Source organism: Ursus americanus, chromosome 3, assembly GCF_024610735.1.
Source record: "Ursus americanus isolate L20-20 chromosome 3, mUrsAme1.1.p, whole genome shotgun sequence".
NCBI classification, from domain to species: domain Eukaryota; kingdom Metazoa; phylum Chordata; class Mammalia; order Carnivora; family Ursidae; genus Ursus; species Ursus americanus.
The window spans coordinates 9,355,830-9,380,435 of NC_142129.1; the positions used below are offsets into that span (position 1 = coordinate 9,355,830).

The 24,606-nt window shown below is 37.9% G+C and overlaps 1 protein-coding gene and 1 pseudogene across 1 annotated transcript in view; one reads left to right on the forward strand and one right to left on the reverse strand.

Annotated features, from left to right (window-relative positions):
• The window catches only part of CNTNAP2 (contactin associated protein 2), a 1,871,860-nt gene that overhangs the window by 1,672,620 nt on the left and 174,634 nt on the right, over positions 1-24,606 (reverse strand). The gene's annotated exons all lie outside the window — the stretch shown is intronic.
• Positions 4,830-6,099, forward strand: LOC123788822 (KAT8 regulatory NSL complex subunit 2 pseudogene; annotated as a pseudogene).

Sequence of the window (24,606 nt, forward strand, 5' to 3'; positions counted from 1 at the left end):
TGCGAGTATTCAAACAACATTAAAAATCCATGGGCAAAGGATGCAAGAGTGAAAAATAGTCTACATGTCTGCATCTTCCCCTCTATAATTTTAACAGTGAAGAAGAGAACACCGTTTCATAACACATTTCTGTAATACCACATTACTCAATGCTTCTGAATAATGACAGAAGGTTCTACCTTAATAAAAATCAAATATCTTGTTCTCACTATGCTCACAAAACTTTAAACATTTTAAATATTCCAAATAGTCTGTTTCATGTCCTTATATTTACTCATTGACTTGTCAAGCTTTCATTACAGGCATTTATAGCTTCTGGTAATCTAATCATGACTATCAGATGACACATTTGGGAAGATTGAGCCTGCCAATCAGATGGAATCTAATTTCCCATGTAAAAAAGGATCCTGTCCTAGAGAGAACCTCTGGGAGTAATCTACTCCCTAACAGAGAGCAAGCAAACCATCTGAGGCAAATTCGGTCTTTGCAGAGCAGCGGGGTACCAGTTAGTAATTTACCTCCTCTGGGGCATTAATTGGTACCCTAGAGCACTGGAAGAGTTAATTTACCTCATATAGTGAACACTTGAATTCTAGAGAAGTGTGCTTAGTTTAGCTCACAACAAAGCAGGATTAAGACAGAAATTAAAAGTAGCTTGAATCACATGCCAAAACACATATTCAGGCGAAAAAATGTAGTGAAGATGTCATTTTTCTTCGACAGATATTTTGGGAGTTTGTAGTTCTTAAGCTCAGTACCCTTCTCCTCTGCTTCAAAAAACAAAACTCCTGCTGCAATATTGACACATTTGCAATTAACACAGGACATTGACTCATTCTCAGAGATCACAGTGCTGTACAGTAATTTCCAATAAATACTCTGTGAAATTCTATTAAAAGCAAATAAAGAAGAAAAATGAATGCACCTGGCAAGTGTGAGGTGTCCTGAGGTGCCTCGATATCACACATGGCCATGAACTGATGAATCACTATTTTGCTTCAGTGACTTGGGCAGCAAGTTCTGCTATAGAGATTGTGTATTTGTTACCCACCAATGTCCTTGAAAGGGAAAATCAACTTGAGAATATCTATTAATGTCATAATATACTATTATTCCAATAGAAAACACCTGCAGCTATCAAACTTTTTTTAAATCCACAGAAAACCAATCGAACTGTTTTAAGTGGAATTTGAGGGTCTAAGACCCACTCACTTGAACCTTAGGCAATCACCCAAGGTTGGTACCTTTCAGAGCTGAAGGTCCTTTGGGCCAATGTTGTTTTTAAACTCTTAGAATAACATCGGATTAAGTTGTTTTCCAAATTCAACAAAATGTGGCCACCCTGTTTTCTACATCACCAAAGCACTTGGGTTTTCCCACGTAGCGTTCTGCATTAGTCCTAGTATGTGTATATATTCCACAAATCGTCTTTTAATAGAGGTCTGTATCTTGTTCCTATTTAGGTCACCTGTGGCATTTTTACACCGTAGTAGTGTGTGCTCAATAAATACGAATTAATTACTTAAAGTCTTAGGCTGTTTCCCCGTTGTCAGAGGCAGAACTGATATTATGAAATGGTTATAATCTCCTTCATGGAAAGTCAAATTTACCCAGCTGAAACCTGAAGGAAAGGAAGGAGTTGGCTGTCAAGGAAGCAGGGGAAGGGTATTTCTGTCAAGGGAGACAGGGCCTACAAAGGCTTAACACTGGAAAGAAAATAGAGAATTCAGGCATTTTAAAGTAGGTCAGAATAGCTGGAGCTGAGACCACGTCAGGGAGAGAAATGTGGACATTCGGCCTGTAGGAGTTAATGCAACTCTACTACTGAGCTGCCTTTTGTTTCATGTTAAGATGTTAAGCATTTTATCCTAAGATAATTTGGAACCTTTAAGCTGGGAGAGATCTTTTCAGACTTGTAAATCAAAGAGATCAGTCAGACTGTAATCCTTTATTCTCGATGAGAGGGGAGACTAATGAAGTCAGTGAGTTTGTTTCTGATGTCATCACAATGTATGCCATTGCTGTATTACTTCAAATGCTCACTTGTGTGTGTGGGTACAGACACACACACAGGCATTTATACAGACTGTCTCTTGCAAAGTCCCTTGAAATACTTTATGCTATTACTCTATAACAAAATTGATGTTTATATGTTATTTATCAGACCCCATGACAATTTCAAAATAGTTCAACGAAGGAAATATGGTGCCGTTCATGGAGACATTATGTTTTTTTATAATCCTACAAGACATATATAAAACTCTATTGCTGTATTAACATTCAATTTTGTAGCAAGTGTGATGAGTCATGGCAATCCACCCAGTGAACAAGAATTTGCCCTAAGGTGATAAAGGATAAGACGATGTTTGTTCATTAGAAGGCTCTGTGGTTACAAAATAATTCCAGAGTTGGAATTAGAGCACATTTAAGTTGAAAAGACCTTAGGGATCATGGAACCCCAACTCACTTCCACAGATGAGATGACTGAGGTCTCAGAAATAGAAGTAACTTGTTCACAGTCTTCATATTTTTCCCTGAGTACAGATGAGAAATTTTTAAAAACCTTGAGAGATTTCCCTCAACTACCCATAATCACCTCCTGAAACAATCTACCTACCACTAGTGGTGTCTCTGTGCCTTGCCCTGAATTCACTAGCCCTGTGCCCAGTCTCACACATTCACTTCTGCAAATCTCTGTTTGTTCTAAATTATGGGGTCCTTCCTCTGATCCTAGAATTCTGCATGTAATATAATCAGAATAAATGGGACCACAGCTTTCTTCTACCATAAAGTAGTCTTTTGAATTGAGATCAACCACAACAAAAGATAAAATAACAGCAGCTGCTTCCCAGAAAAGATTCAGTGACAGCCCCAGTTGGCACCATCTCACTGAGGTGATGTATAAAGCACCTGTTTTTCTTCACCTGAGAAAACATCACCAACTACCACACTGGCCCCATCAGCTGAGGAGAGGGGAGGATAAACCACCATCTTCCTTTCACTCATTTGTAGAGTCTGTTTTTTAACTTAGAATCATGCAGTTCAGTGTAAGTTTAAAGTTCAGTTGAAGCATCATTATTTTAGATTGTCTCTTTTGGGGGGGGGGTATAAAAAAAGACCATTCTTTTGAGGTTGGTAATACTCTATAAAATAACGAATTCTAATCAACAATCTTTAGCTTGCTGTTATTAAAACTTGTACACATTAATACTATCTTTCCTCAACATTCATAATCCAGCTGTAATGATTTCTTTTGATCTTTCTTTCATTAGACTCCACAGGTCCATCAATATTATTCTTTTTCCCAGACTGAGTCTGAGTGTCTGATCTTTAGTCAAACGGTGTTCTAAAGAACTCAGTTTTGCTTACATTGGACAAGATGTTATAATGACCTCCATCATTGCAGTTGTTTTTGCAAGACAGGAAGCTGTGCTTGATGAGATGAGGGATAACATGGCAGGACAATTTTCTGTGCAGAAGCTGTAACCATAAGCAGTGACCTGGAGAAATGTGACTTACAGTGGGCTCCCAAGTTGTCATGCTTAGGAATTTAAGGTAACACTGAAAGTAAAATCTTAAAAAAAAAGTGTGTGTACATGGGCGCGCACAAGTGCGTGTGTGTGCATGCATGTGTTTGAAGGGAGGAGGAGAGGCTTGACAAGATCTAGTAAAGTTGAAAACCCATAGGAATTGATGTTGTGTATGAAACACTGATTTCAGTCCCACGTACAAACTCTATGGAGAACCTTTAATTACGCAGTTCGGATGAAATAAATGAAATAATAAATTGGCATATTTACAATTTTGCATAATTTCCTATCTTAATAATTATTTAATCATCCTTTTTTTTGCAAATTAGAGCTCAAAGAATACACTTTGTATTGACTTTCATTAGTTCATTGCTTTAAAGGTAGCTTCTATTGAAGTTATTCAAACACTTAAAAATAAAACAATATGTCTTTCAAATCCTTAATTCAATTTCTAAATTCGTGGTTACAATTATTTTTTGATTAATCTGGATTAATATATTGTTTTATGACCTTGTTCATTCAGGCCTCCCATTCATTCCCTCTCTTATACTTTCTTTTTTTCATGTAAATGTTTCTGAGACAGAATTTTCCTCTCATCAGAGCTGGGATCAGGAAGTGAGCCTCTCTTCACACCCCAAATAAAGAAGAAGGTACCCAGAGGCCAGTTATGTCTGGTGAAATCTTGCGGCTATTAATTAGAAAGCAATGGGGAGATGAGCTAGGGAGATGGCGTTTCAAGGCTCTGTCACTCCAGGCTAAAGGTTGGTAACCAGCATCTTCTCAGTTAGATGTCAGGAACTTGCATTCTAAATGCATAGACCGTTAGAATTATAAACTCAGAGTATAATCCCGGAATCTCCTGTGGAGGGTTTTCAAATAAGAATGTAAACTTTGAGACATAATCCATCTGATGTCAATGGATAGAGATGCCCAGAAAATAAAATATCATTTAATTTTACAAATCTCTGTAATGTGTGCATGTGTATGTGCCCATGTTTGTGTTTACGTGCGTATGTCTCTCGATTGAGACTTTCAGCTGGAAAGGGTCATTTCTCTTGTTTGAAACATACAGTTAAGACACCAATTATTGACTCTGCTTTAAGAGAAGGACATTCAGATCCCCTTGTCACTGCATTGTACAAAGATGAAAGCAACGCTCATGAAAAATAGAGAACTCAAGAAACCCAATGGGAGAATGAAAAAAGTGGAAAGAGTACTAGTTTGATGAACACGTATTCCTGTTTGCCCCTCCACCAGCTAACAACACACCCAAGAGCTAAAACCTGTTGGAGAGAAGCGGCTGGCACAACCAGAGGACTAGTGGCACAGTGCAATACAGTGGCAGAGGTTCTGGTATGAACAGGATTCTGATGCACCTCTTGCCGACCAATCCGGGGAGGATCACCCCAGTGCCCAGGGCTCAGGAGACCTTGTCTTGTTCATTCACTCATCTCCCATGCTTGCAACCTTGTCTAGAGGGGCAGAAATTTTGCACTAAGCATATCCTTGAAGACATGAATGTGCCCTTCATTGATGAAGAATGAAAAAAATATCCCAGTGCTGCTCCAAAACTTGAGAAGAAAGATGGAGTCTTTCAGTGCTGAACATGCCCATAGGAATGCCCTGGCATTTCATGCTCAAATGAAGACCATTTCAGGGCCTATGGGTGAAACACTCTTGTGCCAGCTGAGCTCTTATGCTAACACAGAGCTGGCGTCTCAGTCTCCAGAAAGTAGCCACATTGGAGCCAGAAGAATTCTGGACATGCCGGTGTCTATGCAGCAGCAGAAGTTGCCCTGATTATGTGTGAGAAGCTAATTTGTTTGCAATCTTTGTACATTGATCAGTTTAATTGACTTCAGTACGTTTTTTACATAATCACAAAGTGGAACATGAGGCTCTAAGTCGTAGTCCCTTGAGTGGCCCAGAGGGACTTTTGGCCAAAGAATGAGAGAACTTAAAGTGTCTGAAACGTCATCCGCAGTATCATAAGCACTAAGGAGGGGAAACCTTATTACATAGGCACCTGAAGGAACACAGGATGTTGGCCCAGATGGTGCTGCCCAACAGGCTCATAATATTTGTTTCAGTCAGAGGCGCTGGGCCTTTGTGGATGACGTCTGTTATTCCAATCAGTCTATTCCAATGACCAGACACTGCCTTATCTGTATTTGTCAGGACACAAATCAAGTTCTCTTCAAATGATCAGGGCTCTGAAGAGGTACCCCGCAACAAACTAGTTCCTGTAAGCCTCTCTGAGGATCCTTGCTGCCCACTGCCAGCTGGAAGTTGCCTCCTCAGAGTTCTAAGCCCGAGCAGGACTTAGATGTTGTGGGTGATGGGACAAAGTACCCTCCTTCACCCTTGCTTTTTGATCCTTCATTAACCCTTGAAGATCATTCAGTCAAAGAAACTGCTGAAGGTCCAGTGGATATTCTGGGCTGGAGGTGGATGGCTGGAGATGGGTGCAGATCACAGAGGTCCAAGTTCTGAAAAAGCCTCTGAACTACTGCCTCAAAGTAGAGTGTCTACAGCAAATGGGAAGCCAGAACCCTCTTCTGTCAGTTGATAATTTGTTTTGGGAACCATATGACTTCGGAGGATTTGAATTTTCCATTCTTTCAACAAGTATTTATGACTACCTGTCACTGAAGGACAACTCAGACCACGTTGTTTAGGTTATTGATTGATATACTCAAACATAAACCAAATTTGGGGGGAAGGGATCAATAGTGTCTACACGTTGCAGATGTCTTCCCACTCTATGCAAGGAAGAGAAAGACAAGTGATTCCTGCCAGAGCTGCTGGGATTGAGAAAGTATCTGGGACTGTGCCTCAGGGGACAGACATCTTTGTAATGGGAATTTCCAAGTCTTGGAACAAATCCACATAGGTGTTTAGGTAGGAGATGTGTACTCTTGGGATACTGATGGAACCCAGTGCCTGTGTTTTAGCCTTTCTTCACCTCTTACCTGATTGGGTAGTCTGAACCCCCTCCACCCAGTGAACTCTGACCTATAACCTCTGAGAATAGCCCATAGGACTGGACCTTCCTTAACCATCCATCTTGCTTCTGTAAATTTCTGTAGTGACTACTTTATGTAAGATAGAATAAAAAATTAATGTGCATAGTTTCTATCATATGTTAAAATGTTATGAAAATGTCAAAAAACCCTACTTGAATAAGACAACAAAATATACATTGTCAAAAAAAATACATTGTCAAATGAAAAGATGTTTGATAAAGGTATTGTGGATTCTGTAAATTAATGTAACTATACAATCTAATTTTATTTAATTAGGGATTAAACAGGGAGCAGAATTCCTCTGCATTCTCTTCTTATGGAATCTCTGGACATCGTCTGCCTGAGTTTTAGAGATTATAGGAGAGATTTATTATCACAAAGCAGGCACAAATAGCTCATGACCAGAGAGGGTTTTGAAAGGTGGCCAATACTCAAGAGGAACATGATGAACTGATTTTAAATAATGCAGTGCTGCCACCATGGGGGGCTTCCTGGGCTTAGATGATATAATGCCTAGAAGGTTGCTCCTGTGTTATTGGGACCCCATGCTGTTAAATAACATTTACTTCAGTTATCTGGCACTATTAGCATTACCCCCCATTGGTCAGCTAATTAGACATAAATCTATTAAACAAAAATAAATTTCTATGTACTTGGCTATTGCTAAAATCAAGCTTTTGCATATTTAAATTATCATCTTGTTTAAGTTTGCAATGTAAATTACATTCTGATTTCTTCTTTATAGGTAAAGAATAATTGAAAAGTGGATAAAGAAAACACATGGTTGACAAGGTTTATTTGTTTTGATGTATATGGAATTTGAACAAAGCAGGAAAACATTTTAAAACTACAAGCGCATTCTGATCATACTTATTTTTAGAAATCACACATGTCCTCTGAGACCCAGTTTGTACTGTACAATTGACTATGCAACAAAACTGTCACATACAGTCAACTCAGTAGACTTGTGACTATTGCCACTCCTTCTGCTTGCTACCATTCCATGGATCCTTTTATTCCAAATATAAATTTATACCACTGATGTGTCTCATATTTTCCTCCTTCCCCCACTGAAATCATACCACTTTTTACTTGGTCAGAATACCTCCTTACCCCACTGAAATCATGCCAGTTTTTATTGGCCAGAATATGCCCAAAGGCAGAGCTCAATTTCTTTCTCCTCCTTAATGATCTGAAATTGAATCTGTTAAGAAAGAGACCAGGTTGCCCACTCAATATAAGAACATCATGTGATTCCTTAAAAGACTAATAAAATAGGAACTGAAGAATGAAATATGCCTATAGTACAATGACATTAACAATTAGAATGCTTTATATTTAGAGATTTTAAAGTTTCACTTAAATCTAGAAAGCCCTGAGAAGTAGACCAAGCTGGCAACATTATACTTATTTCTATACATATAATCTAAAGCTTACAGCCATACATCTCAAGTCCAAGGTCACATAACTAGTAAGTGGCAAAAAAACAGACAAGAACAGGTTTTTCTGACCTCTAGCATCAATCTTTCCTCTCAAGAACAGCTTCCTAAATGTACAGACAAACGGTGCAGGGTAATTGCACTATGAGTAATCATGCCTCAACCGGCACCAGACCTTACCTGAAGAATGAGCATTTTTTTTTTTTAAAGATTTTATTTATTTATTTATTTATTTATTTATTTATTTATTTATTTGACAGAGAGAGAGAGGAGAGCACAAGCAGGGGGAGCTACAGAGGGAGAGGGAGAAGCAGCTCCCTGCTGAGCAGGGAGTTCAGTGTGGGACTCGATCCCAGGACCCTGAGATCATGACCTGAGCTGAAGGTAGACGCTTAACCAAATGAGCCACCCAGATGCCCCAAGAATGAATATTTTTCACAAATATTCTCACCTGGTCTAGGGTCATAGCACTGGGGCAATAGGTGGTAGCCAACCTTCCCTCTCCTTGCCTTTCTCCCTCTCCAGGATGGTTAGAAGTCAGGACTTTGGAGACAGACAGAGGTGAGTCCATATTCTGGTTCTATCATTACTAGCTGCATTATCAAGGACAAGTTACTGAACTTCTAGGCCAAAGTCAATTTCCTCAACTGAAAGTAGCAGTATATAAAGGGCTTAACACAAGGTAGCTAATGTGAATAAACATTACCAATTATGATAGCAATGTTTTTAAATACATGCAGGTGGTGTTGTAATTAATAAAGTATAATTTAAATTGTAAATCAATTTAAATAAACTTTCTGTTGATATATATTTTCTCACTCACAGACACCAATAATTACAACTATCCTATAGAAGAGTCTCATTTTATTATTATAATTATTTAAATAAGTCATATAAACCTAACAGGTTGCAATCTGGTCTTCGACCCCAATGCAGCTATGAATATTTTTTAGGTATATGAGTATATACTCTACTGTTGATAGGCAGATTGCTGAGTAGCTGGATTGCCATGCTTAGTTGTAATGTAAGGAAGTTTTCCAAACGCCTCAGTGGGAAGACACAATCAGAGAATTTTGATAAAAACTTTCAAGACAGCAAAGAGGCTGACAGTGCCTATCACGCTCTGGCAGAATTATCACGGCAAAATAGTGTGCTAAGTAACTGTAGAATGAATACTTGAAACCCAGCCCAAATGTTTTGTGAAAATATGCAAAAGTGGTTAAACTGATTAATGAGTTTTCATCCTTGCACACACCAATTCACAAAAATATTCCAGAGGAAAGCGGATACTAAGTTTCTGTGTGGCTTGTAACTATGAAAAGAAACATATTTTTGCAGAAAGACATTTTAGGGTTGCCAGTAGTTGGGATGCAGATGGTAAATAAATGTCTGTATATTCTTCACATACACGCTAAAACAAATGATCAATACAAACTCATTCAACACATACTTATTTAGAATTTAATATATGAGACTTAATGTCTTAAGCAACAGATATGTAGTAGTAGATAAAACAAATAAAAGTTCCTGCCTAATGGATTTCATAGGCTAATGGGCGTTAGATAGATTATATATATGTAATTAAAACATATACACACCTTGGAGGTGGGGGAAAAGCTAAATAAACCTAGAATACAAATGGGTAAAGTCATGCTGGCGGAGGCAGGGCAGGGGGCTAGGAATTTTATTTTATTTATATATTTATTTATTAAGATTTATTTATTTATTTGAGAGACAGAGAGAGAGAGAGAAATTATCAGCGGGCAGGGGAAGGGACAGAGGGAGTGGGGGAGACAGAATCTCAAGCAGACTCTCCACTGAGCATGGAGCCTGAGGCAGGGCTCGATCCCACAACCCTGAAATCTTGACGTGAACCGAAGCCAAGAGTCAGACGTTTAACCGACTGCACCACCCAGGAGCCCCACGGAGGGCTAGAAATTTTAAATGTCAGTCAGGGAATACACCACTGAAGTAATGATATTTGAGCAAGGACGTGAAGGAGTTGAGGGAGGTCTTCAGGCAGATAGCAGTGGGAAAGGTGATCTAGGCAGAGGAAACAGAAAATGGAGCAGAAATATGCTTGAGGAATAGCTAGAAATCCCTTCTGAGCAGAGTTGAATGGCTGTGTCAGAGTATTGCAAGATGTCATCAGGGGGGTAGAAGGGCCAGGACAGTAGAACCATGCAGGTCACTGTGAGGGCTTTGGTTTTTATTTTTTTATTTATTTATTTTTTAGATTTTATTTATTTTACTCAAGAGAGAGAGAGAGAGAGAGGGTGGAAGGGAGGAGCACAAGCAGGGGGAGCAGCAGGAGGAAAGGGAGAAGCAGGCTCCTCACTGAGCAAGGAGCCAGATGCAGGACTTGATCCCAGGACCCTGAGATAATGACCTGAGCCGAAGGAAGATGCTTAACGACTGAGCCACCAAGGCGCCCTTGGCTTTTACTCTTAAATGAACCTTCCCGTCCACATACAAGGTCCCTCTCAGTCAGGCACAAATCCACACAGCTTCCTAGAAAGAACACTTGCCTGCCTCCCTTAACAATCTACACTTAAAAGTTCAGATAGCTTTTTTGCTAAATTTTAAATCCATCCCAATTAGTAGCATTCACCATAAAAATGGAAAACCAGCTGTTCACTGACCTTGCCTTACAATGTTCACATATATTATTCTAGCACCTCTTTTCACGTTAATTAATGCCAGACTTCCACTTTCAACGTGCGTATTATTTTTACTCAAATTTTTAGTAACTTTATTGTGTTTTCACTGTGAGAGCTTTGGCTTTCACTATGAGTGGAACAGAAAGCCCTTGGTAAGTTTTCAGAAAAGCAGGACATGATCTAGCACTTAGTATATGAAGAATCACTGTGGCTGCTGTTTTGAACATAGAGTGCAATGAGAAATGGCTGGGACACAAGCAGGAGGATTACTGTGAAGAGGATGGAAATATCATGGGCAATGGATGGTCTTGTCCCTCTCCAGGATGTTAGCAGTGGAGGTGGTAAGTGCCACCTACCTATTCAGGGCAGAGAAAGGATGGTTTGAATGTGGATATTTAGAACCTGGAGAGCAGAAGGGATGGAGCTGCTATGAATCAATATGGCAAACACTGTGAAGAGGGCAGATTTTTAAAGAACTAAGATCTTGGATTTGAACATTTTAATAATAAAATGCCTATTAGACATCTCTATAAGTGGTGATGTCACATAAGTAGTTGGGATGAAGTCTGGACTTTTCAAGAGACGTCAGGAGCAGAGATATAAATTTGGGGATCATCGACATGTGCATGATTTTAAAAACAAAACTGTATGGAATCCATTAATGTAGACAGAGGAGAGACCCAAAGATTGAGAAATACGGCATTCCTTTTTTTTTTTTTTTAAGATTTTATTTATTTATTTGACAGAGAGAGAGACAGCCAGCGAGAGAGGGAACACAAGCAGGGGGAGTGGGGGAGGAAGAAGCAGGCTCCCAGCAGAGGAACCAATTTTGTGGGGCTCAATCCCAGGACTCTGGGATCAAGCCCTGAGCTGAAGGCAGCCGCTTAACAACTGAGCCACCCAGGCGCCCCAAGAAATATGGCATTTCAACAATTTGTGGCTAAGGATGCCAAGAAAAGGATAAGGAGTGATCCATTCTGAAGAAGGGAAATCGAGAGCAAGCACTGTCTGAAGCCACGTGCAGAAGGTGTTTCAAGGGTGAAGAAATGTTCAGCCACGTCAAGCACTGCTGATGGGTCAAGAAAGATGAGAATGGAGAATTCAGTATTGAACTTACCAGTGAGGAGGAAGCACTGATACCTGTGGCACTGACAAGAACAGTTTTGTAGAAAGCTGTGGATAAAAGCCTAATTAGAGTGATTTTTTTTTCCAAATGAAAGAGGAAGAATTAAAGCCCTAAGTACCAAGGAGTCTTTTTTTTAAAATATTTTATTTGTTTATTAGAGAGAGAGAGCACAAGCAGGGGGAGTGGAAGAGGGAGAAGCAGGCTCTCCACTGAGAAAGGAGCCCGATGCAGGACTCGATCCCAAGACCCCGAGATCATGACCTGAGCAGAAGGCAGACAGTTAACCAACTAAGCTACCCAGGCGCCCCATCCAAGGAGTCCTTTTTTTTTTTTTTTTTTAAGAATTTATTTATTTATTTGACAGAGAGAGAGACAGCCAGTGAGAGAGGGAACACAAGCAGGGGGAGTGGGAGAGGAAGAAGCAGGCTCACAGCGGAGGAGCCCGATGTGGGGCTTGATCCCATAACGCCGGGATCACGCCCTGAGCCGAAGGCAGAAGCCCAACCTCTGTGCCACTCAGGCGCCCCAAGGAGTCCTTTTAAGAGTTTTGCTGTAAATGCTCCAAGAAATAAGAAAATATCTGCCGTAAGATTGGAGTCAAGCAGGTTTGATTGTTATTATTTTGAAGATGCGGTGACTTCATGGTTACAATGTGTGTCTATTGAAAAAAACAGACAAACAAATGTGTGTATGCTGATGGAATTTTCCACTAGAGAGACACTGAGAGGGAGGACTTGAGCTATAATGCCTTGTATGGGAGCAAAGAAGAGACTGAGCATTCACTGAGCACAGGGGCGCTCTTCAATAGTAATCAGAAAAATGTCAAAGTGTGAAGACAAAGATGCAAATGATAAATGGAAGATGTGATAATTTGTGGCAGTTCTCTGCTGATTCTTTCTGGGATAGAAGAACTTTAGATGAGAGGTGCCTGGGTGGCTCAGTCATTAAGCGTCTGCCTTTGGCTCAGGGTGTGATCCCAGGGGACCTGGGATCAAGCTCCACATCGTGCTCCCTGCTCAGCGGGATGCCTGCTTCTCCCTCTCCCACTCCCCCTGCTTTTGTTCCCTCTCTCACTGGCTGTCTCTCTCTCTGTGTCAAATAAATAAAATAAAATCTTTAAATAAATACATATATACATAAATAAATAAATAAATAAATAAATAAATAAATAGAAGAACTTTAGACAAAAGAAGTAATACTAGATTTGTGTGAAGTTTAATTTCTTTTAATGGAATATACACATAGACCTGTACAAAGCTTATAGAGAAAAAAATTAAGTAAAGAGTATTTGATTGGCAAAGAAAAAAGAAAAACTTTTCAGAAGATAAGGGAAAATTCCTTGCTCATATATGAAGTGATAATTATTCCTAAAACCAATGAAATTTTTGAAGGGGTCAGCTATTTGATGCATTCAGATGAATTGTTAGTTTGAGAATGGTGGCTAAAAATTAAATTTAAGGGGCACCTGGATGGTTCAGTTGGTTAAGCGTCTGCCTTCAGCTCAGGGCATGATCCCAGGGTCCTGGGATCAAGCCCCTTGTCCAGGCTCTCTGCTCAGCAGGGAATCTGCCTCTCTCTCCCTTTGACCCTGCCCCTGCCCCTGCTCTGTCTCACTCACTCTCTCTCCAACAAATATTTTTTTAATTAAATTTAAATAAAAACACTGATCTCAAAGAAAAAATTAGCATGAAGAGCATTTATTTACTGGATGAATTTGTCACACAATTTGAGAATTAGTAGAGATTAGACGTTTGTCTTGATCTTTCAAGGATTTGGAGAAAAAAAATTGAATTTGGGAAAAATACTAAATTATGCACAGTGTAATTCAAGTAAGATGTAAAAATATAATGCAAACATCATAATTTATTAAAATATTTCTCATATGGGAGAATTACATTTATCAAAAGTTTGAGAAGATTATGCAGATTTTTTCTTTGATTTCAGTTGTCATTATTTGTAATTAGTCCCTCAAAGAGGAGGATGGTTTTATAGACATTTTACAGATTATACACACTCTTTACGGTGCTACAGGAGTTAACCATGTTCTAATGATGATGAAGTAGTTTTGGAGGAAAAAACCAATTTATTATTCATCTTGTTTATATATTTCATCTACCATATCTGTTCTGACTGAGTTCTAGATTCATTTGTAAAAATCAAACCTCCTTTGAAAGACTGGAGATTTTACATATTTAAGACAACAAAAGGCATAAGGACACAGACTAAGAAGTTAATTATTTAAGAAGTGGTTTCAATTTTTTTTTTTTAAATCAATGACAGCGATGTGGGAGAAAGTATGCAAAATCTATAGGAGACTATTCTGAAAGGAACAGTTTTAAAATTATTAAAAATTATAATTTTGCCCAGTCTTTCTTTGTAATTCTAGCTACATTTATGCAAAAATTAAAACAAAATATTTCAGTGGAAAAACTGTGATACTGTTACATAACGAATACCATACAACATACATAGAAAAACAAAGAACGCACCATTGATGTGATGTGAAACAAAACAAAACCCTAAAAACTAGTTCAAAATATGGACTTTGGGGAGTCTGCTTCTCCCTCTCCCTCAGCCCTGCCCCTGCTCCTGCTCTCACTCTCTCTCAAATAAATAAATAAAATCTTAAAAAAATATATGGACTTTGGAATTCTTTATTGGGGCCCCAAGTCTGCCAGTTCCTGGCTCTGTGACCCTGAAAGCGTACTTAATCTCTTAAAGTCTCACTTTCCTCTATGTATACTGGCTCTTTTTGACACTCATCAAGAAAGACCAATGTTTGGCAAGTTCTTTTAACTCCTTTCAAATAAATTAACTTGTTTTAAGCCTAAGAAAGGGATACAGATTTTACTGTAGCTTTCATGGAAGGGAACAGAGGTGATAATTAACGTCAGACGCCGCATAACAAACATATTAAAATGCCACTTTGGAAAGCAATATTTCTTCCTCATTGACCACAGAAACTAAGTTCAGAAAAACTTAGATAATGCTGACAGCCAAGACAAGATAATTTGGGAGCCATTCAACTGACAAAGAGTATAAAGTAAGTTAAAGCAATAAACAGGAATCACATTTTGTGTTATAATAAAAATTATTATTTATTCAATAGTCTATGCCTGAGGTAAAAGGGGAAAAAATGAATTTAAAAAAAGAAAGAGGTTCAGCAAAGGTTTTTTAATGAAGCAAGTAATTTTTCTAAGACATTGCTAAGCTAAGAATTTCTATTTTACCTGGTTAGAGCTCTAATAAATCAACAGGCATCATTTAGTTAATGGCAACTTAATGCAAGTGGTATACAAAATATTTGTGCTATCTTACATTTCTTACACGTTGATAAAATTTTTTTTTTTAAAAAGTAAATATAAAACCCACACAACCAACTTTTAGACTAATGCTAATTTGGTAATCTTAATAATTTTGCATTATTTCCTTTAAATACACATTGTGTGTTTTATTTGATGGGCCAGTTCTTCTGAAAGCAAATGTTACAACTCCTTTTCAAGTAAACTTATTGTATTTTCTCAATTCTTTTGATCCTGAGTCTTCCTTTCACATACTTGAAATTTTTCATACATGTACAAGTTTGCATTGAGCTTTTCCTTTCCTTCTTTGTTATGTCATATGTAGCTCAAGACATACAAAAAAATAGAAATGAGAAATACCATTTGGGGTAAAAGGCTGTTGCTGAGTTAGGTAGACAAAATTCTAAGATGGGCTCCATGATCCCTACCCCTGAGATTCCTGTGTATAATCCCTGTCTCTAGCACCTTACCTAGAATGCCGAAAGAAAATGCAACTCAATTCTAGCAAAAAGAGTATGGCGAAGGTGAAGAGATTTTTTAGATGTAATATGGAACACTCCGTAGTTGACTCTGAATTTATCAACAGGGAAATAATCCTGGATGGGCCTGATATAATTAGGAGAACCCTTTGAATAAAGGTCCAGGCTTTGTGGCATTTGTTAGGCAGCAACAGAAAACTAATATACTATGATTTCAATCACAGCTATATACAAAAATTCTCTATCAAAGCAACAACAAAATTAAGGTGGGGGAATGAGTTCAAGATTATTTTGAAACTAATTAATGGATACACAGGAATTCATTCCATCATTCAACTTTTTTACACTGAAAAATATATAATGTATTTTTTTAAAGATTTTATTTATTTACTTATTTATTTGTTTATTTAGAGGAAGAGAGCGCTAGTAGGGGAGGGGCAGAGGGAGAAGGAAAATCTCAAGCAGACTCCGCACTGAGCGTGGAGTCCAGTGTGGGGCTTGATCTCAGGCTGAGATCATGACCTGTGCTGAAATCCAGAGCTGGATGTTCAAGCAACGGAGCCACCCAGGTGCCCCCATAATGTACTTTTTTTTAATCATGAAAAGAAGAAATGAAAAAGAACTTATTATCTTGGTTAATATCTATTTTGCGTGGTGCTAATGAGACAAGATACAAAGACCAATCTGTTAATATTCCTACTGAGAGCAGATAAAAAGCAGATAATTTTAACATATTGAAAGGAAAGTGTAAACAAACCTGTGATTTCAAAGATGCATGACTTTAACGTATACAGTGACAATTAACAGCAGGAACAAGAAAAGAGCTGCACACGCCAGAAAAAGTTTTCAAAAGAGAACTTCTGAACCAATTAGTTAACATCTGAGGGTACACCAAAGGATTTGTTAGAAGGGACATTTAGAATCCTAGCTGGTTTTAATTTTAACTAAGATTGCGTTAGTTTTGCTGTAGTCAAGGTTCCTGTTGCTTCATGCCTATTAAGAGCCATTGTGGGGGGAAAAAAACTATATATTGCTAATAAGTCTATGGCTTTAGTAGCCACAGCTCATCTCGTCCCCAGATAAGGGAGCCAATTCTGAAAGGCCACAGAACGTGTTTATTCTCCCAAAGTCATGAATAAAAGTCTGCCATCCGGTGCTAAGTATTTCAGGGGCAGACTTGCAGTGTCTCTGATGCTCAAGGTAAAAGAATTTCCTGTTGTAGGCTTACAGTATTTTACCACGAAACAAAGAAGAAAAGCTGATGCTGACAGGAAATTCAGTGGAGATAAATAATTTTGTGTGTTTTGGAAAACTGGGAATTGCCAATCCAGGAAAAATATTCCAGAGCATTACCATGGGACCCATAAGATTAATGACAGAGTGAAGATTCAGAAGGTTGAGAAGACCTCTACCAGCACTTTTGATTTCAGGAAGCTCTGATTCTAGTATCTGGTTCAAGCTCTTGACCAGTGAGTTTAGGACTGGGATGGTGGCGAGTCTGATTTATATTAGTAATATCCTCCCAGTGCTCTCTGCTTTCTCCTTGCCTCTGTCTCTGCCTGGACATTTATCCTATTGCATTTCTAGCTCTGAAATCTTTTCTCCCACCCATCTTTTATTATAGCATTCAAACAGTTTGAAATAAGCATGTCAGATGACGAAAGCAGGTTTCAGTCAGAGTCTGGATTCCTAACCATACTCTACTAGTTTTCCTTTTTGATGGGCCAAAGAGCTCCAAAATATAGCCTTTTGCCTACTGGAGGAACATTAGACTCCTCCCCCGCAGCATCCGCCCCCACCTCCTTGCTTAGAAGGAGCTCCACAAAAACAAATAAATAAAAGCCCTTCAATCTATCCTGATAAACATTAGTGGTTATGCCCTATCAGTCCTCTGGATGAACTCATGTTGTCTTTGTAGTCTTTTCCATGAGTATGTCCCTTTTTATCTGCATCTTGCATTAATATTTTTGCCCAGCTCCCTAAACATTCCCCCTGCTCGCCCCCCCCCCCCGAGAATAGTACTCTTATCTTATTGTTACAAAAGCAGAGCATTGCAGAGCTCTTAGTAGGGACTCAGTACATATGCATTCATTTATTATCCATGGATGTTACATGACATCATCCACTACATAAGGCTCGCTTTTAAGTCGCGACTGGTATGTGTTTGACATTCTCAGCCACACCACTAGGAAGAGTTTCATTTCCTCTTTGAATGCATTTAGTATCTAAAGCAAAATGCCATTTTCTTTCAATTTCCTTTTTGTTCACATTGTAATTAGAGGACATTCTGTGAAACTCTGGTGTAAAAAACTGTGATGATTGAAATTGCTGATTGAAAGTGTAGTGAAGTAGGAAAAACAAATGAGTAGTTCTAAGGCATCATGCTGGCCTTGTCATTAACAAACTGTGTGACTTTTGGCATTTCAGACTTCTCAGGTTGTGTGTGGGTGTAGGCATGCATGCATGCATATGTGTGTGTGCATGTGTGTGTGTGTGTGTCTGTCTGTCTGTCTGTCTGTGTGTGTGTACTCTCCTCAGCATAGCATCCTGCACAACAAAGACAGTGGGGAAGCTCTATTTGTCTTGGCCTTTGCTCACCAAATACTGAAATTGGAAAGGAATGTCAACATCATGATGACCCCTAACAGTTTAGCAGGTGCTTTCAGCCAACCTCTTATAATTAATCCAAAAGGACACTAACATGCCTTAAGAACAACCCCCTTTGGCCAGATTCCACCCTTTCATTTAACCTGTTGAATCCTACAAAACACAGGAGAAAAAAACGCACATTGAATAGAACACGTGATGCATATGCCATCAAAAAAATGAGAGCATTATCACTGGAACATAGTACAGCTTGACAGAACATTTATCAATTCCTTCATTTGCCATCTCATCCATATACCAAGACCATCTCAGTCAGGCACAACTCCACGAAGCCACTTAGAAAGAATGTTTGCCTGCCTCCCTTAACGATATATACTTAAAGAGCTTTTTGCTGAAAAAAAGAAGTCTCTGCTAGATTTTCAATCCATTCCACATAGTAGTGTTTATAAAAATGGAGAGCCAGCTGTTCACTGACCTTGCGTTACAATGATCATACATATTATTCTCCAGACTATTCTAGCTTCTCTTTTTCAAATTAATGCCAGACTCTCACATTTCTAATATGGGTATTATTTTTACGCAGATCTTTAGTAACTTTATTGTATTTTCTCTAAATGTTTTAAGATACCTAACTATTGGATTCAATTGTTTAAATTGTGAGGCCAATAGTCATGCTCTAGTAGATGTTAGTCCAAAGGAAAAGGTGGTAGGTTAACAGACACCAGCTTTGCATAAGCAGGTGTATTTGATATATCAGTTCAAGACACATATAATGAACTAATTTTATTTCAGTATATTTTTCCTAAGTAAATGACTTCTACTTTTCTAAATGGTCAGTTAGGATGTCAGATATTTGCCATTGTAGGGGCAACTTACTTTGGTGAAGATAACCTACGGGAATTTGCGGTCCAGTTAAGACAAGTTAGAACCCAGTGTCTGATTGGTCCATGGCCACGGTGACAGAGGCTTCACAGTCCAAAAACATTTTCCTCAAAACTTGGGTAATACATAGTGAAGAATTATTATAAAGGAAATAGTTCTTAGAGTTTGACCATTAAATAGCAGAAAAACACTGCTCTTCAAATTTTGTAAAATAACATTTTCTCCATACCCTCCCTTCCTATATTTTTAGTCGTTTGTGTTTTTTTTTTTTTTTTTATGATTAGGAATCCACAGAAGTGATGTTCTGAAAACTACAAAAACATAAGAATTCTCATTTATATTGTCCATAATGTCAACAGAAGAATTACTGGCACAATTTATAAAAGCATCATGATTCCTGGGGCACCTGGGTGGTGCAGTCAGTTGAGTGACCGGCCCTGGATCTTGGCTCAGGTCATGATCTCAGGGTTGTGAGATGGAGCCCTGTGTCAGGCTCCATGCTCAGCAGGGAGTCTCCTTGAGATTCTCTCTCCCTCTCCCTCTGCCCCTCCACCTGCTCACGCTTCCTCTCTCTAAATTAAAAAATTAATAAATCAAAAAAAATCATAATTTCTTTTGCTTTGATTTCTCACTTTTTGAAGAGCCTACAAAATCTTAATAAATATTTTAAGGCATTTATTCCTATTTACCAATTACGTAGAGATACGAACAAGAACTGTCATTGGTCTGAAACACAGCCTTTCTTTCTCCTAAGCTTTCAAAGATAAGCAATAGTTCCAGGGTGAAACGAATGAAACATCCAATTTCCTATATTAATTGATAATTTAAAAATCCTAAATTGCCTTTTGAGCTATTTCTGATAATTCACTTACATCAGATTGTTTCAATTAGATACACAATTTTTCTTTTAACAGCATGTTTTACTAAATCACCAGCTTCCATGTTTCAGATATTCAAGCAAAGTCCTTGTCTCTCTTTTAAAAATTGATCACAGCTGGTGATTTCTTTAACATTTAAAAAGATATTTCAAAAGAGTTTGCATGAACAACTCTAATATATGAGGGTACTTAATTCTGCCTTGCTGAACGTCATTGTAGCAAAGGATAAATATACTGGATGAGTCAAGCATATTGCACATTTAAGATTTTATATGTGACAGGCACAATATGTAGTATGTACAGGATTATTTTCTTTACAAAAAAAAAAGAATACAAGTGTGAAATTAGATCATTCATAACTCCATGTCTAGCTTCAGATCTGTAGCCTGACCAGAGATGCAGTGTTCTCTACATCTCTGTTCCACACAACCAGAGACTAGCACTTTGTATACCACAACCTCAACCCACATGTTCTTAGGAAAATCTTGATACTTTTTGTTCTTCATTCAGAAATAAACAGAGGAAATACTCTGTTAGAGAGTAGAGTGAACAAGAAAGATATGCCACCTATATTAAGAAAAAAGAAAAACAAGTTCCTTACCCAACAACATACAATAAAATTTGAAAAAGTGGAAAATCATCTTGTGTTTCTAGATTCCAAATACTGAATCCTGATTATTCATGACTGCAATTCAGCTTCATCCGGGTGGGGGGACTGCTTGAAAGGGGATGGACAGTAAATCTGAAGTTAAATTTGAAATTAACAAGAAAGAATAGCCAAAAGTATTTTACAAATGAAGAGCAATAAAGAGGTAATGTCTTACCCTAAAATGTTAGCATGTGCTATATGTGTAAAATAATTAAAATGTTGTGGTACTAGAGTCGACAGACAGAGAAATGGGACAAAACAGCTACAAACCAGAACTTAGGATACTAAGTATTTAGCATAGCAGTACTCAACCCTGAGATATCACCTTTTGGTAGACTCACCCCTTAAGAAGGAAAACAACCAGCCAATTAAATTATGTGCTTGGGGCGCCTGGGTGGCACAGAGGTTAAGCATCTGCCTTCAGCTCAGGGCATGATCCCGGCGTTGTGGGATCGAGCCCCACATCAGGCTCTTCTGCTATGAGCCTGCTTCTTCCTCTCCCACTCCCCCTGCTTGTGTTCCCTCTCTCGCTGGCTGTCTCTGTCAAATAAATAAATAAAATCTTAAAAAAAAAAAATTATGTGCTTTCTAACATCTAGAATTTTCATGTGTATTGAAAGAACTTATTTACCCTTAGAGGTAGACTTCATCATACACATACATAAAATATAGAAGTAAAATAAATTAATTATATACTATAATTTCTTTACATTTGGAACTGAACTCTTTTTTTTTTTTTTTTTTAAGAGGGAGAGAGTTTGAATGTGGTGGGGGGGAGGGGGAAAAGAGAGAATCTTAAGCAGGCCTCACACCTAGCATGGAGCCCAATGTGAGCTCGATCTCACCATCCTGAGAACATGACCCCGCCTGAGCTGAAATCAAGAGTCAGAGGCTTAACTGACTCAGTCACCAAGACGCCCTGGAACTGAACTCTTCTAAGTCACTTTTAGATCTAGAGTTTTTAAATTTTCTGCTTTTCCACACAATGGCAGGCATTCTTTCGGATATTAAGAGCGTTGGTTATGTGATATTTCTGAAGAAAAAAATCACTGATGTTGGCATTAGAATTCTGAATCTGCGATTATGAAGGGCTAGTCACATTTTGATATCAGCTTGTAGCTTATTGGTAAATATATCTGATTCATCACCTCCTTCAAATATTACTCTGACCATTTGGTTCCTAGGGATAAAAGAGTGCTCCACTATTGTCCTGGAGAATGATCTTCCACAGGGACACCCACTCTACAAGCTTTCCTGCTGGGGCTTTTGAGGTTTGTACATATGCAGAAAATGGGAAGGACAACCTGAGTGACCATGATTTTCAGATTTCATTGTTTGTAAATGTTTTGGTGACAAAAAGATCTTAGAATTAATAAAACATAGCATGCTACAGACATCAAGAATTATTGCTGGAAACGAAGAATTATGCTCCCCAAAAAGTAGACACAATTTTTTGAAAAAAGTTCAACCTCTTTTCTAAAGTAATGAATAATATGCCTGCCACACCTCCCCCAAAAGATGCTTTGAGGATCTAAACGCAATTAAGCATGTGCATAAAAATTTTAAATTATGAAGCACTCACTATACAGTATATAGTACCCTTAAAATGAATACCTCTTAGACAATTTGGCAAGTCTGTTTTTTGGGTTTTTTTCAAATATTTCTTTTAGTTTTTCAAAATTAACACCAGAATTAAATACTAAATCTATTTTTTCACAAATTATTTTCCAATCCTTTAAATTCATTGTGAAAATCCTTTCTTTCTAGCAATTTATGAGCATTATTACATTATCAGTGATTAAAATCATTTTATTTGTACACCAAAATTATAGTATTACTGTACAAAAGTGCTTCACTCTTTTTATATCTTTCTTAAATTTAACATATTGATCCATTGCATGCATCACTATTTCATTTGTGCTAAAATATCTAGTAATAAAAACTTGTTCCAAGTTTTTAATATGATCAAAGGCACTTACAATCTTTACTCAATATTATTTGTAATAATAACAAACATCAAAATAATTTAATTAGAGATATTTTGGGATTTAAGACCTATAGTTTCTGCATGCTATATCAACTTTCTTATAAAATTTCTTAACAATCTTTTACATTCTGAAATTATTTAAATTAGTGGTATTTCACTTATAATGTGATCACTTTGTAAAGAGTGAGCAAACTTAAAATAATGTCAGTAAAATAGGGCAGTTAAACATAAAACAGATATGTTAAAATGTCTAAACTGAAGGATAGAGAGGTTGATTTCAATTACTATTAAGCATTACAACTAAAATCACACACCCTTACAGAAAGGGCAAGGAGAAAATGTAGTGAATTACACTTTGCTTATAAGAGTAAGCTCAATGAATAATTTTGTAAGCGATATTTTTTTCTTGGCATTAACGTCTAGGCAGATTTTCTGGGAACATACTAGGCAGTATCTTCAACTGCCTTTTCTAAAAATAATGAAAGTCTTTTATTACCACTTTTATATGATCACCAATACATTAAAGCACGGAATTAAATCTAGTTGAGCAAAACTTTGTTTACCTAGAATTCACAAAACATAATATAAGGGACTGCTCTGAGACCAATCCATGAGGTTGATATTTGTCAGGTAGAATTAATGTTAATAGACACAGTTCTACTTCCTTGGGACTTGATCATGACAACTGACCTCTAAAATTTGTTAGCTCTAGATTGGTTTTAGTACGGTTGCTGGTTTAGCAAATAAAAATACAGACTGTCCACTTAAATTTGAATTTCAGATAAGTAGCAAATAATATTTTAGTAAAAGATTACCCCCATGCAATATTTGGTGCCTATTTAAGCTAAATGTTTTTCGCTACTTATTTGAAATTCAAACCAAACTGGTGTCTTGTATTTTATCTGTTAACCCTAGTCTTGTTCTCAATTTCTGAAATGCTTTTCCATTCCAAAAATAAGATAATGATGTAACTAGTTAGACAAAAGTCACCCCTTTCTTTAATTTAGGTTTCATAAACAACAAACAGGACAAATCTGAAAACGTCTCAGAGATATGTTAAAAAATTGATTAACCAAACCCCAAAAATCAAACGAACAAAAAACCCCCAAAACATAATTAGGTTCCCTGGTTAGAACTAGTTTTTAATATGATTAGTTTTGTCTATATAACCCTATGTATTTTATTTTATGCATTTAAAAACATTATTTTGAGAAAGGTATTTTTGGCTTCATTGGACTGATGAAATGGACCATCATACACACACACACACACTCTCTTACTCATGCACACACACACTCTTACTCATGCACACATACACTCTTACTCATGCACACACACACACACACACACTCTCTTACTCATGCACACACACACACTCTTACTCATGCACACACACACTCTTACTCCTGCACACATACACTCTTACTCATGCACACACACACACGCACACACTCTCTTACTCATGCACACACACACACTTACTCATGCACACACACACTCTTACTCATGCACACATACACTCTTATTCATGCACACACACTTATGCATGCACACGTGTGCATGCACACACACACACTCCTACTCATGCACACACACTCTAACTCATGCACACACACACTCTTACTCATGCATGCACACACACACACACACACACACACCCCTACCTGTGACTAAATCTAAGTAATGCTTGAGGAAGGGCCTCATGTTCTAGAACTAGGGAGTTTCTTGTCCCTGTTCACCTCCACTTTGATTTATTCATAAGTTCCAGATAATACTAAGATATCTGCCAGTAGCTTTAGTTATTTATCCTCCTATATTTAAGTCCAGCAGAAAATAAGTGGTGGCTCCTACTGGCAGCTTTAAGCAAAACCTGATATTAGTTTTGACTGGCTTGCACTGACTCATGTGCCTGTCCCTTAACCAATTACTGAGAAAAGGGGTATGTTCATACTGCTTGTCTGGGCCAAAGTACACTCCCATCTCATGTGCTGTTGTGCCATCAACCTGGTTAAAATTTAGCTGAGAGTCAGTGAAGGCAAGG